Consider the following 14,729-nt stretch of genomic DNA (forward strand, 5'->3'; position numbering starts at 1 on the left):
CGTCCTTTGCGTGGGGCTGAGCAGAGAGGTTCGTTTCTGCACGTTGTTTTATGGGCTTTTCTAAAGCGAGATTCAATTCAGCCTCACGGGGGTCGTTTTCTTCTGTACCGTGCTGGGTTTAACTCTCCCCTTGACTTTATTGAGGAGTGTGGTTAATTGCTAGGCTGCTGGATGCCTGCCTCTGATGGGTGAGTCAGGCAGTCATTAGGGTAGGTGACAACATGCAGATACCATTCAAACACAACTACAGCGCTGTCAATCAGCATTTCTTTGTGCCATTCAGTTCCCATTTTGGTTCACATGTTCCCACAGCAGCTGGAACACGCAGCTTTATCTCGGTGGCATTCAGCCCTGTCCCTGCCTCGCACCTTCCCTTTCTCATGGGAACAGCTCCTCCAGCTCCTTCAGGTGACCCATTCCCATCCTTTGGGACTTGACATGTCTCCTGACAAGTTCAGGGGAGAAAGAAGATGTTTTGCAGTGAGGAAGTGGTGCCACTGGCTCCTCCGTTACCAAAGACGCTGGTGAATCGATCAGATGAGACTGTGTGGTCACAATTTGAGTGTCAGCCTCTTGCCTCTACCATGACTGGTGTGTCCACAGCCCTGGAGAGGACTGCGGGGACCTCGGCCCTAATCTTCACCTGCCCTTGCAGAGCTCCAGGCTGTGAGACCCTTATCCCCACAGGGTGACTCTTCGATGGCCCGGGTTACATCCTTGTAGTGCAGTTCCTAATAGGTAGACATCACCCTCAACATGATCTTCACCCTCCACATCACTTTAAAACCCTGCCAGGGTCTCCATCTCAGCTGGAAGGGCTGTGTCTGGCCCTCCCGCTGTTCTCTGATGGAGCTCTCATTGCTCTGCAGATCTTCCTAATTTTCAGTCTGGTTTTCACCCACTTTCAGATCCTCAGCCGAAAGGTTTGAGTGAGCAACCTCTGAAAATTCCTAGTGAGGCAGCTAAAGCATGAACAAAGATCCTTAGCGTTGAATGAAAAGAATAATTTCCCCCCTAGATTTGGTAATAAACCCAAAGTGCAAATGATTGTCCTGTTTTTTATCAGTATGTAGATTGCACTCTTTGTATAATTTACTTGTCGGACATCCAGGTTCTGAAATGTGCAGATGTCTCCAGACCATCTGATCTCTCACATCTTGAAGCTATCACATAAGCTCATTGCTTGCCCAAACATTTGGTTAACCTGTTATCCTAAAAAACAGCTGATCAAATAAAGCCTGTCTGGAGCCTCTTATTGCCTGTTTCTTTGCAATGCTAATATTATTCTTTTTTTCCTGTCATTTCTGTACAAATTGCATCTCATGCCTGCTTCCAAAGGTAATTTGGGGGAGTTTTACCACCGGCTATTTAACAGAGCACCATGCAGCTCCGTGCCTCTCACCAATGTTTCCTTACAACGACCTGACATTTTTATGAGGATGGTCTGGCATTTCACCAGGCCCCTCTCTCTCTGCCGTCCATCTGGAGCTTACAGTGTGATCGCCACCAGCTCTGTTATCATTTTTTACTACGTGGCTATCATTGTGTCGAACTTTATCTCTCCATCCTGCCCCGGTACCACATTGTCGACCCGAATTTTCTATTTAAAGGCCTGCCAAGCTGCTGTGGTGGGATAAGTCTGTAGCGCAAAGTCAGGGAGGTGCTGTCAGGGTTGTGGCCACCTGGCACGGGGCGATAAGAATAAGAAGTTACAGCTCCTGTCGGCCCCTGGGCAAGCAGCCTGGGGCTGTGGTCAGCAGCATGAGAACATTGGCCCTTTTTGCCGGGTTGTGGCTGCGAGCCTGCAGAGATTCCTGCCCAGCATCCCCCTAATTTTGATCAGGTGGAAATTTGGGCCCATTTCAGGCCCTGGTGTCCCTGGTGCTTTGAGGGATGGTGCCAGGAATGAGGGGGCCGTAAGCTGAGCATCATCCAAACACATCTGAAGCACCAGAGCCACCCAGTGCCAGGGGAACTCGGCAATGTCCCATCCTGGGGCTGCCGTGGGGAGAAGGCCATCGTCCCATGGCCCAGGAGATGCCACCCTCGAGGAGAGTGGCCTCCACATCCAAGGAAAACCTAGCATTTGGGGAAAATTTGAGGCAGAGGAGGCTTGGCCCAGCTGGTTGTGGCTCCGGGTTGGATGTCAGAGCCGCAGGGCATTGACCCGGCCGTGAAGGCCAGAGCTTGAGTGCACCAAAATTCGGGGGGGGAGAAGGGGGACGAGCCAAGGGCGCGGGGAGTGTCCGGCGATCTCGTGATGTTCGCTGATGCCACGCCACCGCTGAGCAAACGTGGGGGCCTGCCAGGGCTGCAGTCCCCCCCCGGGGGAGGTATCCGAGCCAGCGCGTGGGCAAGGAGAGCGCGGAGAGCTTCTTGCACAAGGTCAGCTACGCAGAAACATGGATCCAGGAAAACACACAGCCAGACCGGCCGCAGCCCCCGGCCTGGCCCATCTCTTGGTGCAGGCAGCTCTGAGCTTTGCTGCCTCCCACCCTCAATCTTCACGAAGTGCAAAGGGGCAAAACTCACCCCGCAGAGCTTGGAGTGTGAGTTGGGGGTGTCAAACCCACCCCTAAAGAGGAAAGTGCCCAGTACCACTGGGCAAAATCAGCTCTGGGCCCCTGCTGGTATCGCCCGTAGCGTGCTTGACTCAGCAGTGTCCTTGCTGTTATTTGCAAACAATGAGCTAGCCGCAAAACACGTGCCGCCAAACACGTGAGGCGGCGGCGTTTGGAGCTCTCGACATGCAATGAGAGCCTCGAAGCAACGCTGCGAGAGCCTGCAGCAGCACCCAGCACCCAGCGTGGGCAAGGATTGCTTCCTGACACCCCAGCTGCACACACTGTGCTTTGGAAAGGTGCTGGAGGGGGACAGTATGTATGTGTGCGTCCCTGTGTATGTGGATATGTGGGTCCCAGGGCAGCACTGCCCTGCACTGGCGTGGTGCAGGTTTTAATTCTTGCCCTGTTCAGAGAACAGACTTGTCAGGATCGATTTATCCGGATCCGTGTAGCAGGGACGTGCTAATAGGACTGCATTAAGGACTTGATTGAAATCCCCGCTCCCTTGCTTGGTGTCGTTCTTGTTCTGCTAAAGTGGGTCAGGCTTTGTTGATGTGTTTGTCAGGTTCCCTTCAAGTGCGGCAGGAAAAGTCATTCCATGAAGAGTCTGAGCAGATCAAAATGCTGCTCTTTGGTTACCTAAAACACGGGGAGAGGAAATGGGCTTGTTTGGACTTCGTTTTGGCACCGCTGCAGAGACACCGTGTAAGATTTAGGCCCGTCCTTTGCTTCAGTTGCAAATACCGTTTTGGTATCACTGGCCTGATCACTGAAAACAAATTTTACCGAGGCTCTGCGAGATGAATCAGGCAGCCTTGAAGGACGCAGTTTGATGTGCCGGAGCAGTGGGTTTCTGGGGCAGCACCGGCGTGGTTGGAGACACGCTGCCTGTGCAAATCAAGGCACCGGGAGGTTCAGTGATGGAGAAGTCCCCATCCATAGCAAGAAACCTTTTAATCTTTGTTCAGCCTTGCTTGCTCCTTTTCCTTGCCTGGAGAAAGGTACATTTCTGAGGCCGTGCTGAGGGCAGCATTCTGGGGAGGCTTTGTCCTGCTGCTGCCCAGGGCCGGCAGCCTGTGGGGCACCGTGTTGTGGCCCCACAGCCCCAGCCCCACTCCCGGCCCCGAGGGGTATCACCCAGCCCTGTTTGCCGAGGGTTTAATATTTAGCCGCTAATAAACAAAGCCTATCAGGCTTTGCTGACCAGGTAGCTATATTTTCCTGAGAAGTTCGCTGCTCTTGCAGGACAAACAAGCCCAGGATGTGGTGGCACGCTTGCCAGAGATAAAGTTTTCAATGGAAAATGCCCCGTGTTCCCCCAGAGCTCGCTCCCCACATTCCTCCAGCTCCCACCCCCTCTCCCCGGCCACTCCTTGGGCATCAGCCGGTGATCCAGTACCCAGCCACATCCAAACCTGCCCTAATGCTTTCCTTCCAGCCTGGCTGCACTCTGATTTATTCAGGGAGGGGTTGTTTATCTGCCTGGGACTGGTTTGGGATTTTGGCTCCAAGCAGCCGTCAGGGAGCAGGGATTACTTCTAGCAGCAGTGAAACGAGGTTTTTAAACAATGTCAAGGGGAAAAACAAAAAGCTTTCCTTGTTCTGAATTGAGAAATTTGAGAAATCGCCCTTTTACGCGTTTTCCCCATGGGCATTTCTCAGCCAGCAGTCTGAGTTCTGCCCCCAGAGGAACGTGCCCTGCAGCCCTGCTCGGCAGCTGCCGCCGGGGTTGGTGCCCATCAGGTACCCAGGGCTCGATCCAGCCCCGGCTGCTGCCCATTTCTAAATAGATAAAGAGATAAAGCTGAGCCCAGCCCCACTTCTCCCGTGATGGAGCCTGGCAAGGAGGGAGGCAGGAGCACCACGCGAGGCAGCTCGGTCCCTAGCTGCCTAGGTGTGAACCATCTTCTGTTCTGTCCTTAATCCGAATACAAACAAATGTCATCAGAGAGTGACATTCGGCTTCCAGACAACCCCTTCCCTTGCCCTGGTTGTCCTTCCCATGCAGAATGGCCCCTCCTGGTGTTGCAGGAGGCTCTCGTGGTGCTCCTGCTTGGTGTGCTCTTCCTCCTGGCAGGGCTGGGCACTGCTCCCCTGCCCCACGGGGATTGCGCCCGGGAGCTGGCCGCCGGCCGGCCCATCCCGGCATCGCGCAGCGCCTGCACGGATAATTGCTCTAAGTCTAATTGTTCCTGCTGGATAACGAGCGTTTTTGCATCGTCATCCCCAGCTGCAGAGAGCATCATCCGAGCTGCTATTTCTGGGGTGGAAAGCAGCTCCTCTGAGCCAGCAGAGGCTGAATCAGGCTGGCTCTGGCCGCCCTGAACCAAGCTGCAGCACCAAGCAGCCCCCGCTGAGCGCTGCGCTGCTGGCATGGTTCGGAGCAAGGCACGGGCCAGGGATGGTTTCCAAAGGGCAGCCTGGACACGAGGGCATGCGAATGTGGGATTTCCAGCGTTTTAATGAAATACAGCCAAACCCCCGGGGATTCGTGTCTCCAAAGTGCCCTTCCCTCACCCAGACACCACGGCGACCCTGTGGGATGCAGAGGGCTGGGGATACATGAACACACGTGGATGTGCACGCACCTGGGATGGGGCAAGCAGCCCCCTTCCCCCTGGGCATCAGACGGACCAGCTGCAGGGCAGAAACCCCAAATGGGCATTGGTTTCTTCACCATCAAGTGCTCTGCAGGACCTGGGCACCCGCCACCTCCCAGGCAGGGCCAGCTGCAGGAAGCCTGAGAAGCCTGGAAGCATTTACCAGGAGAAGGGGGTTGTTTTACACCCTGCCTTGGCTTCAGGAGGGGGTTTGGAGACATCAACGTGGCATAAAAGCAAAAAGGCTTTCCTGCCAGGTTGTCACTTGAGCCCCTAATGCCATGTACAACCCCCTGGAAATGGGTTTGCAAAGGATGCTGCTGAAAATGCCTTGGGAAAGGGTGGTTCACGGCTTGAGATAAGAGTCCTGTGGACTGGTTAGGCAAGGAGAGAGAGGAAAAAATGTGTCAGGCCAAGAGAAGGGAGAGATAAGCAGGGCATCCGGGCTGGGAGCGCAAAGCCGCCAGCCTTCCCGGCGCCATGGGGCTGCAAGGTGGCTGGATCCGGGCCGGGACAGCCTGGGCTGGAGCCAGCCACGTGGCAGAGCCTGGCCTCCAGCGGGGCTTGGGGCAAGGGGAAGGGGTTTACAGGGACAGGGTGATGGGGATGGCTCCCCCAGCCCCATATGAGCCATACAACCTGCACCCTGCTCTCTAGAGAGAAAGACGCTCATTTAGCCCTATCGATCTGTTCTGTCGGTGACCATATTTAAGACCTCTGGGAATTGCAGTGTGCTGCCTTCCTATCAGCTCGCTCCCGCTCCCAGCTTTTGGGGCCGGGGTACATCTTGTACTGAAACAGCCTCCTGCCCAGAGCTGGATTTTGGGGAGCCGGGAGGGAGAGCACTGTCCCTGATAGCCACCAGGGCTAATTGCACATTGCATCCTAATTGTGGTTCTTGATGTTCTCTCAAACCAAAGGCACAATATAGCTGGAAGATGGGAAATTCAGGGAGCTGGGAGCACCCTCTGGAGCTGGCAGCAAGGGGGTGGCTGCTCGAGGGCTCATCTGTGGCTCCTGGTTTTGCAGGAGCCCTTCTCCCCTGCCAAGCCAGCGACTTGGTGTCTCTCCTGCCACCGTTCCCTCCTTCCTACCCTGTGCCACATCCACCCTGGCACCCCAGGAGGGAAGCTGGGCACTGAGGATGCTCCTCATGCTCATCCCAGCACCGCTGCACCCATGCACCTGAAGGCAGCCGAGCCCATGCACGCACGCGCTTCCCCGGTGCCAGATCCGTACTTACAGCCGCTGTATATACACTATAATCCACCCACGGGGTGGCCAGGCTGTACTTGGCTGGGAAGGACAGAACATCCTTGTGATTCGAAAGGTCAAAACGAATGTCAGTGCGCTCTCGGCTTGAGTCAGCAGGAATGCAAAGCTGCCTTGGGGACGCGGGGTGCTCGCAGGGACGGTTTGGGGCCGTTGGGTAGGGTGGTCCCGGCACGGCGGGCAGGGAGAGGCACGGGGTCCACGGCAGAACTGTCCCTGATGATATCGGGATGTGTGAACAGCTTTGCACACTCAGCCCCGCTCTCCTTCTGTCTGTTCCAGGTTGAATCCGGCAGAGAGGAGAGAGGGCACGGGCACATCGAGCGGCGCTCGAGGAAGCTGAGCCAGGGCGGATGTCTGGGGTTGATTTCCAGGTGACAGAGTCGCTGCCTCGTCCCTTGAGCTCCTGTCTCCGTGCCCAACGATTTTCTCTGCTAATAATCTCCGCTGAGCAGGTGACAACACACACAGGCACCCAGCACAGGGCCGAGGGGATGTTTCGGAGCCCGATGTGCCGACGGCAGGGCCGTGCGGTGTTCCTGCCCTATGGATTTCATACATCTGTCCCCTGCCCACCCCAGCAGAAAGCCCTGGATGTCAGCAGCACCAACCCCTCCAGGTACTTGGTGCTTCACTGCCATGTGCCGCCCCGACCTGGCTGCATTTGGGGGCAGGGGAAGCATTCCCACGTGTGTGTCCCCAGCACACCTGGGCTGTGGCACGTGCCGGTCCCCGCGCTGCTCCCCGTGCGCGCCGAGCGGCGTCGGAGCCAGCAATGCCACCGCGCCTGGCAGGGCTCTGGCGGCCCCGACCTTTCTGGCTTTGAAAACAGGCCGGGAACAAGCCGCACTTTTGTTTTCAGTTCAGGAGCTGGAACGGGACCTTCGGGCTGTTCCCGGGACATCGCAGCGGCCCGGCTGCCGCCGGGGAGGAGGGGGGGGGGGGCCGTGATGCTGCACCCCGTGCGCAGCGGGCGGCCTCGCTGCACCCTTGTCCCAGCCCCATTTTGTCCTTCGGCGGCAGAGCTCCAGCTCAGGGCTGCAGACAGGGCTCTCCCCTATCTCACCCGGCGGCGGGGCCGAGGGGGTCCCACCGTGGGACAGCCTTCGGGGGAAGCGCCAGCAGCTCCGGCCGCAGCTCACGTGCCCGGGGAGTTCAGCGAGTTCGGCCGTGCCGCTGCCTGGTGGGACACGTGCCCGCTGCCCCCGGCATCAGGGGGCACTCAGGTGGAACACCAGCGTGCGAGGAATGCGGTCCCCGCCTTGTCTCACCCCTCAAACCTCGCTCGTGCCCCCCCCCCGAGCAGCCCCTGAACCTTGGGGATGCAGCCAGGGAGAGGAGGGCGGTGGGCTGGCAGCTTACGATCGTCACACGGGGAAAAAGAGGGCTGAAAAATGGGGTTATCCAGGGACCCGAGGCCCTTCAAGTCACAGGAATTAGGGACAGTGCAGCCCTGAAGCACCAAAATTTGGAGAACGTGCCTGGGGAGCCCAGGGCTGGCACCAGTTTGCTGCTGGGTACCGTGGCCAAAAGGTGGGCAGCAGACAGATGATAGGGGATTTTTTTTCCTCTGGTATGGAAAGGGGTATTTCTAAGAAGAAAAGACAAATCCCTCCATCCCCCCATAGCCAGTGGATACCTGACCGTCACCCACCGCCTGCCCCAAGGAGCCCCAGGCAGCTCGCTGCTTCCTGGCTGCCTCCTTATCAACCTCCCACACCCACAGGTAGGAAAACAACCCGCTGCCTTCCCGTAGGAGGTTGTGGAGCTGACCACTGATGAGAAATCACCTGAACCCTGCCACGTCCCCGTGTTTGGGAGCCACCGTCTGCGCCGAGCTCTGGCCGGCACTTCCCAGCAGCGCTGCGGGCGCTGATAACGCCCGGGAGCCGCTCGAGCTGCCCTGCGATATGCAGGGGCTGATTAATCTTGGTGAGAGGCAAGTTCCTAGCAGCCGGCACAGGCTCAGGCTTTCTGCAGCTGTCTCGATAGGGAAACACGGGGTTCAAAAGGAAAGCAAGGCTCCCAGGTAACCTCAGCAGCAGGGACTTCAGGAGCTCGCTCGGAAAATCAAGTGTATCGTCTGTGCCACGGCAGTGAAGCCGATGTGAGGCCGTTCGTGTGTCCCGTGGTGTTTGGCCAGCCTTGTGCTGAGCCCCTCGTCCCTTACACCTTGTCCCATGTCCCCCATGCCTTGTGCCAAGGCAGGTCAGGGACCTGATCCGTCCGAAAGCTGAGGCTTTGCGCCCCAGCCCCGCGGGGCCCGGCGGGCTCGGTGCCGCAGCGAGGTGCCGCAGGGCCAGCTCTTGTTTGCGTCTCCGCATCACAGCCCCGCCAGCCAAAAACAAGGTCTTTGTTTTCGCTGCCTGACGGCTGACCCCTGGCCCCCCCCGGGGACGGGTCCCTGAAGGCTGGCGGGGATTTACGGCCAGACGTGATTTATGCTGGAGGTGGAGCGGGACGGAGCCGTCGCGGCCGGCAGGGACCCAACAGCACGGCTGTCCTGGCCTGACCCTACCCGGCACGGGGAGCAAAACCCTGGGGGCAGACAGACGTGCCCTGGGGACCGAGGTGGTATCCATAGGGTGGGCCGCAAGGTGCAAATGTTTGATCCCTCATCAGGACGAACAGGTACGAGTTGATAAAGCGCAAATATTTGCCTCTGGTTTGGTGTCTCGGGGGAGCTTTGCTCCTCTTCTCCTGTCCAGGATGGGTGCGGAAGGAGATGGCACCGCTGGGAGAACAACGGGTGAGCCGAAGGCAGCACGGGGTGAGCCGGTGTCGGGCTCAGGGAAAGAAGCTGAGCACTAAAACAAAGCAGAGGGGCCATGGATATAAGGGGCTACTGAGTATCCAGGGCCTGGGACACCCCAAAAAATGCCTGGAAGCTGCATGGGAGGGAAATGTGTGGGTGCAGGTGAGGGGGGAAGCCCATCGGAGCGGAGCCGGCTGGGACGTGGGCTCATACCCCAGCAGAGGCAGCTCTGTGTGGGCGATGGGGCCATGGGGCCATCACCCCTCCTGGCACCCCCTGCCCCGTTTCCAAGCCACGTGGCACAGCCCTGGGGTGTCCGATAAACCCCAAACGTGCTTCTGCACAGCCCCGGGCACCTCTGCTCCCTGCACCATCACCCTCCCGTGCTCGGGGGGACAAGGAAGCATCCCCAGATGCCCCCCACACCCCGACGCGTTCCCCCCAGCACTCAGCCACCTCTCGCTTCCTCCTTGGCTCCTGCTTATCAGTGCGGGGCTGCGGGTCCAGACCAAACAGCCGCCCCCGCACTGGGGAGCAGCGGGGAGGTTCGGGACCCAGACAACCCAACAGAAGCGCTTTGTCTTCTGCTGCGTGTTGAAATCCAGCCCTGGGTGCCCCCGGGCGGCTCCACGCTCCCTTCCCTCCTCCCTGCCCTCCTGGGTGAGAGGTCTGCCTTGCTCAGCTCTGTTTACCAAGCCGTGGATTTTCCCCTCCAGCCGTTTCTGTATTCTTGCAGAACCGCCTTGGCCGAGCAAGTGAAAGCTCAGCACCAATACCCGCACCAGTTCCAACCAGCGAGGAGCTGGGGACAGCTAGGGTGCTGGGACACCGGGGTCACCCCAAACCTGGCTCTGGCTGGGGGACCGCTGGGGACCACCATCCCCCGGGCAGCTGGGACAGGGCTGTCCCCTCCCGAACCTGGGGCAGAGGCGTCCCCCGCCTCCCGCGTCACCAGCATCCCTCCTGGGACAGTCGGGGACAGGGGCCGGCCCCCGATACAAAGAGCCTTTGGTGCTGAAACGCCTTTGGGGCAGCTCTGCGGGAGTGCGGTGGGACGCACGGCCAGCCTGCGCCGGGGTCACGCTCTTCCCACTGGGCTTTTGCCGCCCAGTGAGCTGCTGCAGGAGGAAAGAGGTTGGTGTAGTTGTGATTTATTCCTGCTGAAATGAACCAGCATCTGTCCCCACAGCCTGAGGTTACCCTGGTGCCGGGTGGCACTCAGTAGTATGGTCTGTATTTTTGGGTAGACCTGTGTGGAGCCAGGAGTTGGACTCAATGATCCTTGTGGGTCCCCTTCCACCTCGTCATATTCTGTGATTCTCTGATTCTATAATTCTCTGCCCCTCACCCTGCTCTGCCCCACATTCGGGGAAGCTGTGCCGAGTCCTTCCGCATGGCCAGGGGGTATCAGGACTGTGCAGCATCCCCATGGCGAGCCCGTCTCCCTGCCCACCACCTCCCGCTAACATTTTCCGAGCCCGATGCTCATTTTCACCCAAATTACACGCAGAGCCAGAAGTCAAAAGGCTATTTCTTCGCGCTTCAGGAGAATTGCTGATGGAGAGGAGAGGCCTTTCCTGCTGAGCAAAACGCTGCAGCGTGAGCCCAGCCCTTTACGAGACACCGGAGCAGTCACGGAGCGGCTGAGCATCAAGGCAAAACTTCGTGGGGAATCTGGCTGCCTTGGGCTGCCCGCTTACGGCGCTGCTGGGTTTGTTTTGTTCTGAGCTCGAGATACCGGCCGGACAAAAAAATGCTTTGTAAGTACTGAATTAAAAGGATGATGCAAAACCCGCAGGGTGCCTCGGATAGAAAACGTGAGCGGCCGGCAGTCGGCACCCGCGGGGTGCAGGCTGTTTGGAGAACAGGGGGTTCCTGCGATTAGCCTGCTCGGATGACTCAATGCATAACCACCAGTTACACACTACATTTAATCTGGGGTCAAAAGTCACGGATAATTCAAACCACGCAGAAAATATTTATCGCACGCTTGCCGTAGCTGTTTGTTTCTGCTACTCGTTGTTTGGCCCAAACAACCTCAGCAAAACAAACGCGCTCCGGCCCGGGGTCGGGGCTACCTGCGGCAGCTCAGCCTCTGCCTGCATCCACCCCCAAATTTTTCTCAGTCTCATTTCATCTCGGGCATTTGCTATGGGGGGGGAAAAAAGGATGGTGCAAGGCAAAACCTCCCCTCCAAAGCCCGGTTATTCCGCTGTTTGTGCAGGCGACTGCAGCAAAAGTGTCCTCGGTGCCCCACCGTAGCGTAGCTCAGATGCTGCCTCCCTTCAGCACATCTCCCTTCAGCACAGCTTCCCCAGTTTGGTTCCTGCCCCATTTTTTTTTCTCCTGGGCAGCTTCTTTCCAGCCTGAGCCGCAAGCTGCCACTTCAAACCAGCCTGGTATCAACAAGGTGGTGGTGGGGATGTTCGGAAACGCCCTGCCTGGTGAGGTTAATGGAGCAAAGGATCTCAGACCACTGAGAACACTGAGCAGGACAAAGGCTTCTGGAGCTCGGAGGCTTCGCAGACACGAGGACCAGCTCACCCATGGCTGGGCACGACGATGCCGATCTCCCACCCCGCTCCTCCTGCCCTGGAGCTGGCGGCCCCAGCCCCGCGGTGCCGGCACGGCCGGAGGGTTTGGCTGGCAAACTGGGGTCTGAGTCAGAGCCAGAGCCATGCCCGACCTGGAAGCGCTGATTCTTCTTCCCGGCACTGATACATCTGCACAGGGAGGAGGAGAAACCCTCTGGGACAAGGAAGAGAAAACACGGGAGCAGGAACAAATAGCACAGCAATAATCGTGCTGATAGCTCTTGGTGTGCATGCAGCAGTTTCCAGAGCTTCACAAACATTAATTACCGCTGGTGGGCAGCGCGGTGCGATGGTTCCCATTTTCCCAACTAGGAAGAGCAGAGAAGTGATCATCTGCTTAAATCCACTTTAATTTAATCCTGGGGAGCTTGCAGGAAAATCCTGAGCCTGTTTCAGGACACGGGTCCGTCAGAGCCCCTCGGGACCAGGAGCTGCTTGGGAGAGCGATGCACCAAAGGGTGCTGGTAGCTGCGCGTCATGCCCTGGGCACAGGCTTGGAAACACAGGGCAGCAGTGCCGGGGATGCCAAGAAAGGCTCACGGAGCAGCCAGAACGCTTGTGGCTTCCCAAAAGGCTCATTGTGTGGCTGGGGCCTCTGCGGTTTGCCAGCCCGGGGCGGTTTGGGCTCCTCTCGCCCTTTGCCAGCCTCTGTTCGCCCTGTGGCAGCTTGGGCGTCTCGGGATGCACAATTCTCTCAGCATGAGCCACAGCAGCTGCCAGGAACGGGCTTAAGGGCGAAGGAAGCTGAGGAGCTGGGGAAGGGATGGAGCTGGGGAAGGGATGGAGCTGGGGAAGGGATGGAGCTGGGGAAGGAAGGGCTGGAGCTCTGCTCCCGAGAAGGGCTCCGACGCTCCCGGGGCTCTGCTCTGTTTTCCTGGCCAGTGAAGCGGAGCTGCTCACAGGGAAGCCAGTGGCTGGGCTGCTGGGAACGGCAGCCAGGATGCCTGGCACTTGGAAAAAGCTAAAATTGGTTAATTTAGGGTGTCCGGTGCCTTTTTCTTTAAAGATACCTGTTTTGCGTTCCACAGCAAGCTGTACCCCTGCGACGCATGCTGCAAGGTGCTTTTGTCTAAGGATGGGGGCTACGCTTGGGGTTGAGCCGAGGGGCTGGAAATGAGGGAGCTTAAAGCTAGCAAGAGCGGAAGAAAAGCACATTTATCTGTTCTCGAGCTAATATTGAAGCCTGCAGGCTTCTCACGTACGGTGCTTTTAAATTTCCCACTGCATACCAACACACCAGCCCTACAGATGGAAAAGCCTGCTCTGCTGTGGCACCGGCCAGTTTCCTCAGTGACTTGTTGGGGTTAGTGGCTTTTTTATTAGGTATAGATTTGAAAGCCACTAATGGGGGATTTTTTCCTCCTCTCTAAGCAGAGGAGTCCTAACACAGGGCAAGGAGAAAAGGGTCACTGATAAGGCTCACAATGATTTTTTTTTCCCTTCTTCAGACAAAAGAGCTCCCAAGGCACCTTGTCCCTGACCGAGCACACCAATTATCTTGCCTAAACCCCTTGCTGAGCTGAGCAGGGCTAGTGCAATTACGCAGATGCTTGAGCGCTTGGCTAAACCACAGCCTCCTGCCCACTCCCCACAATCTATCCTGGCCAAAAAAAAAAACAATTTTCAAAAACCCAGAGCCACTCCTTGGGGTCACTGGGCTCACGGGCCATGTCGGCACCCAGACTGGGGCACTTCAAACACCCACAGCAATGGTGCAAAGCCCCAAGTGCACGAATGTCCTTCGTGCTTGTGCAGGAGCCTGCAGGAGCCTCCTGCTTGTTTCTCCTCCTCCTCCTCCTGCTCTCTTCCACCACCAAAAAGCCCACGTGGAATTATCCTTCGGCACCATCACCAGGCCTGTCCAAATCATCCCCCAGCCCAGCCACATTTTGGACCCACAACGGTGCAAATGGTCCGGATACCACGGACTTCTACAGTCCCAGCTCGCCCTTGCTTCGCTTTTTTTTTGGCTTCCCCGGGGCAGCCCCCGCATCCCGTCTCCACACCGGGTTGCCTCGTTAAGTGTCTGAGTTTAATTTCCCTCCACCCGGAGCTGGGCCTAAGCAAGTACATAATAATGAGCTATTCATCCAGAGGGAGGGCACGGATCTAGGTTAATTGGTCTGACAATTGAACCTGGGCCTTTCTGGTTTTGCCCAGTTTTCCTGATTTTTTCTCTTCTTCCGCGCAATATCTGCAAAGCTCTCAGCCTCGTTAATTAATAAGGTAACTTCACCCCGAGGGCTGTTTTGTTCTCCCCTCCCTCCTGCAAATGCCTGAAGAGAAGAAGCGGCAAGAATTAGCTAGTTGGTAACGAAGCAGCCACCGCCGAGCAGGACAAATCCGGCTTGGTCTGCTGGGGGGGGGGGGACAGGCTGTGGCCAGCCGCTGCTCTCCTGGGTTTTGGGGAAATAATGCCGCGTGTCGAGGGCAGGAGTTGTACCGGGAACGCTCTGCCTGGCCCGTGCGGCGGGTTGGATGGATGCGCTGCAAGGCTGGGCGGTGCAGCAAGCAGCTGAGTGCCCAGGGTTCGCTGGGCGTGGGGTCACCAGCGGGGCTGCAAAGGTGAGGGGAGAGATGGAAAAGTGCTCGTGGCTCCTTGGGAACGCGCAACCCTAAATGCTCGGGCACTTCTGAGCCCCTCTGAGCCACCAGGAACGTGGGTGGGATGAGCCAGGGATGCTGGAGCCCAGCCCCGTGCCCTGTCTTGGTGGGGGAAGCGGTGGGACATGGTGCTCTGGTGCCTCAACGTGCTCCAGGACCGTGGGCTCCAGGGAAAAGCCGCTGATGGGACGCTGCCAGCAGGTTTGGTGGCCGGTGGGGACGGCGAGCGAGGCAGGAGGCAGCCACGGGTCCCGGCCCCGGGGAGAGAAGGAGGGCTGGAGGCTCCCGTCCAACACAGCCTGTTCCACGGGGTGTTTGTTAGCCCAGGCACAAACATTTT

This window comes from Anser anser (genome assembly GCF_964211835.1).
Source record: "Anser anser genome assembly, chromosome: 15".
NCBI lineage: Eukaryota > Metazoa > Chordata > Aves > Anseriformes > Anatidae > Anser > Anser anser.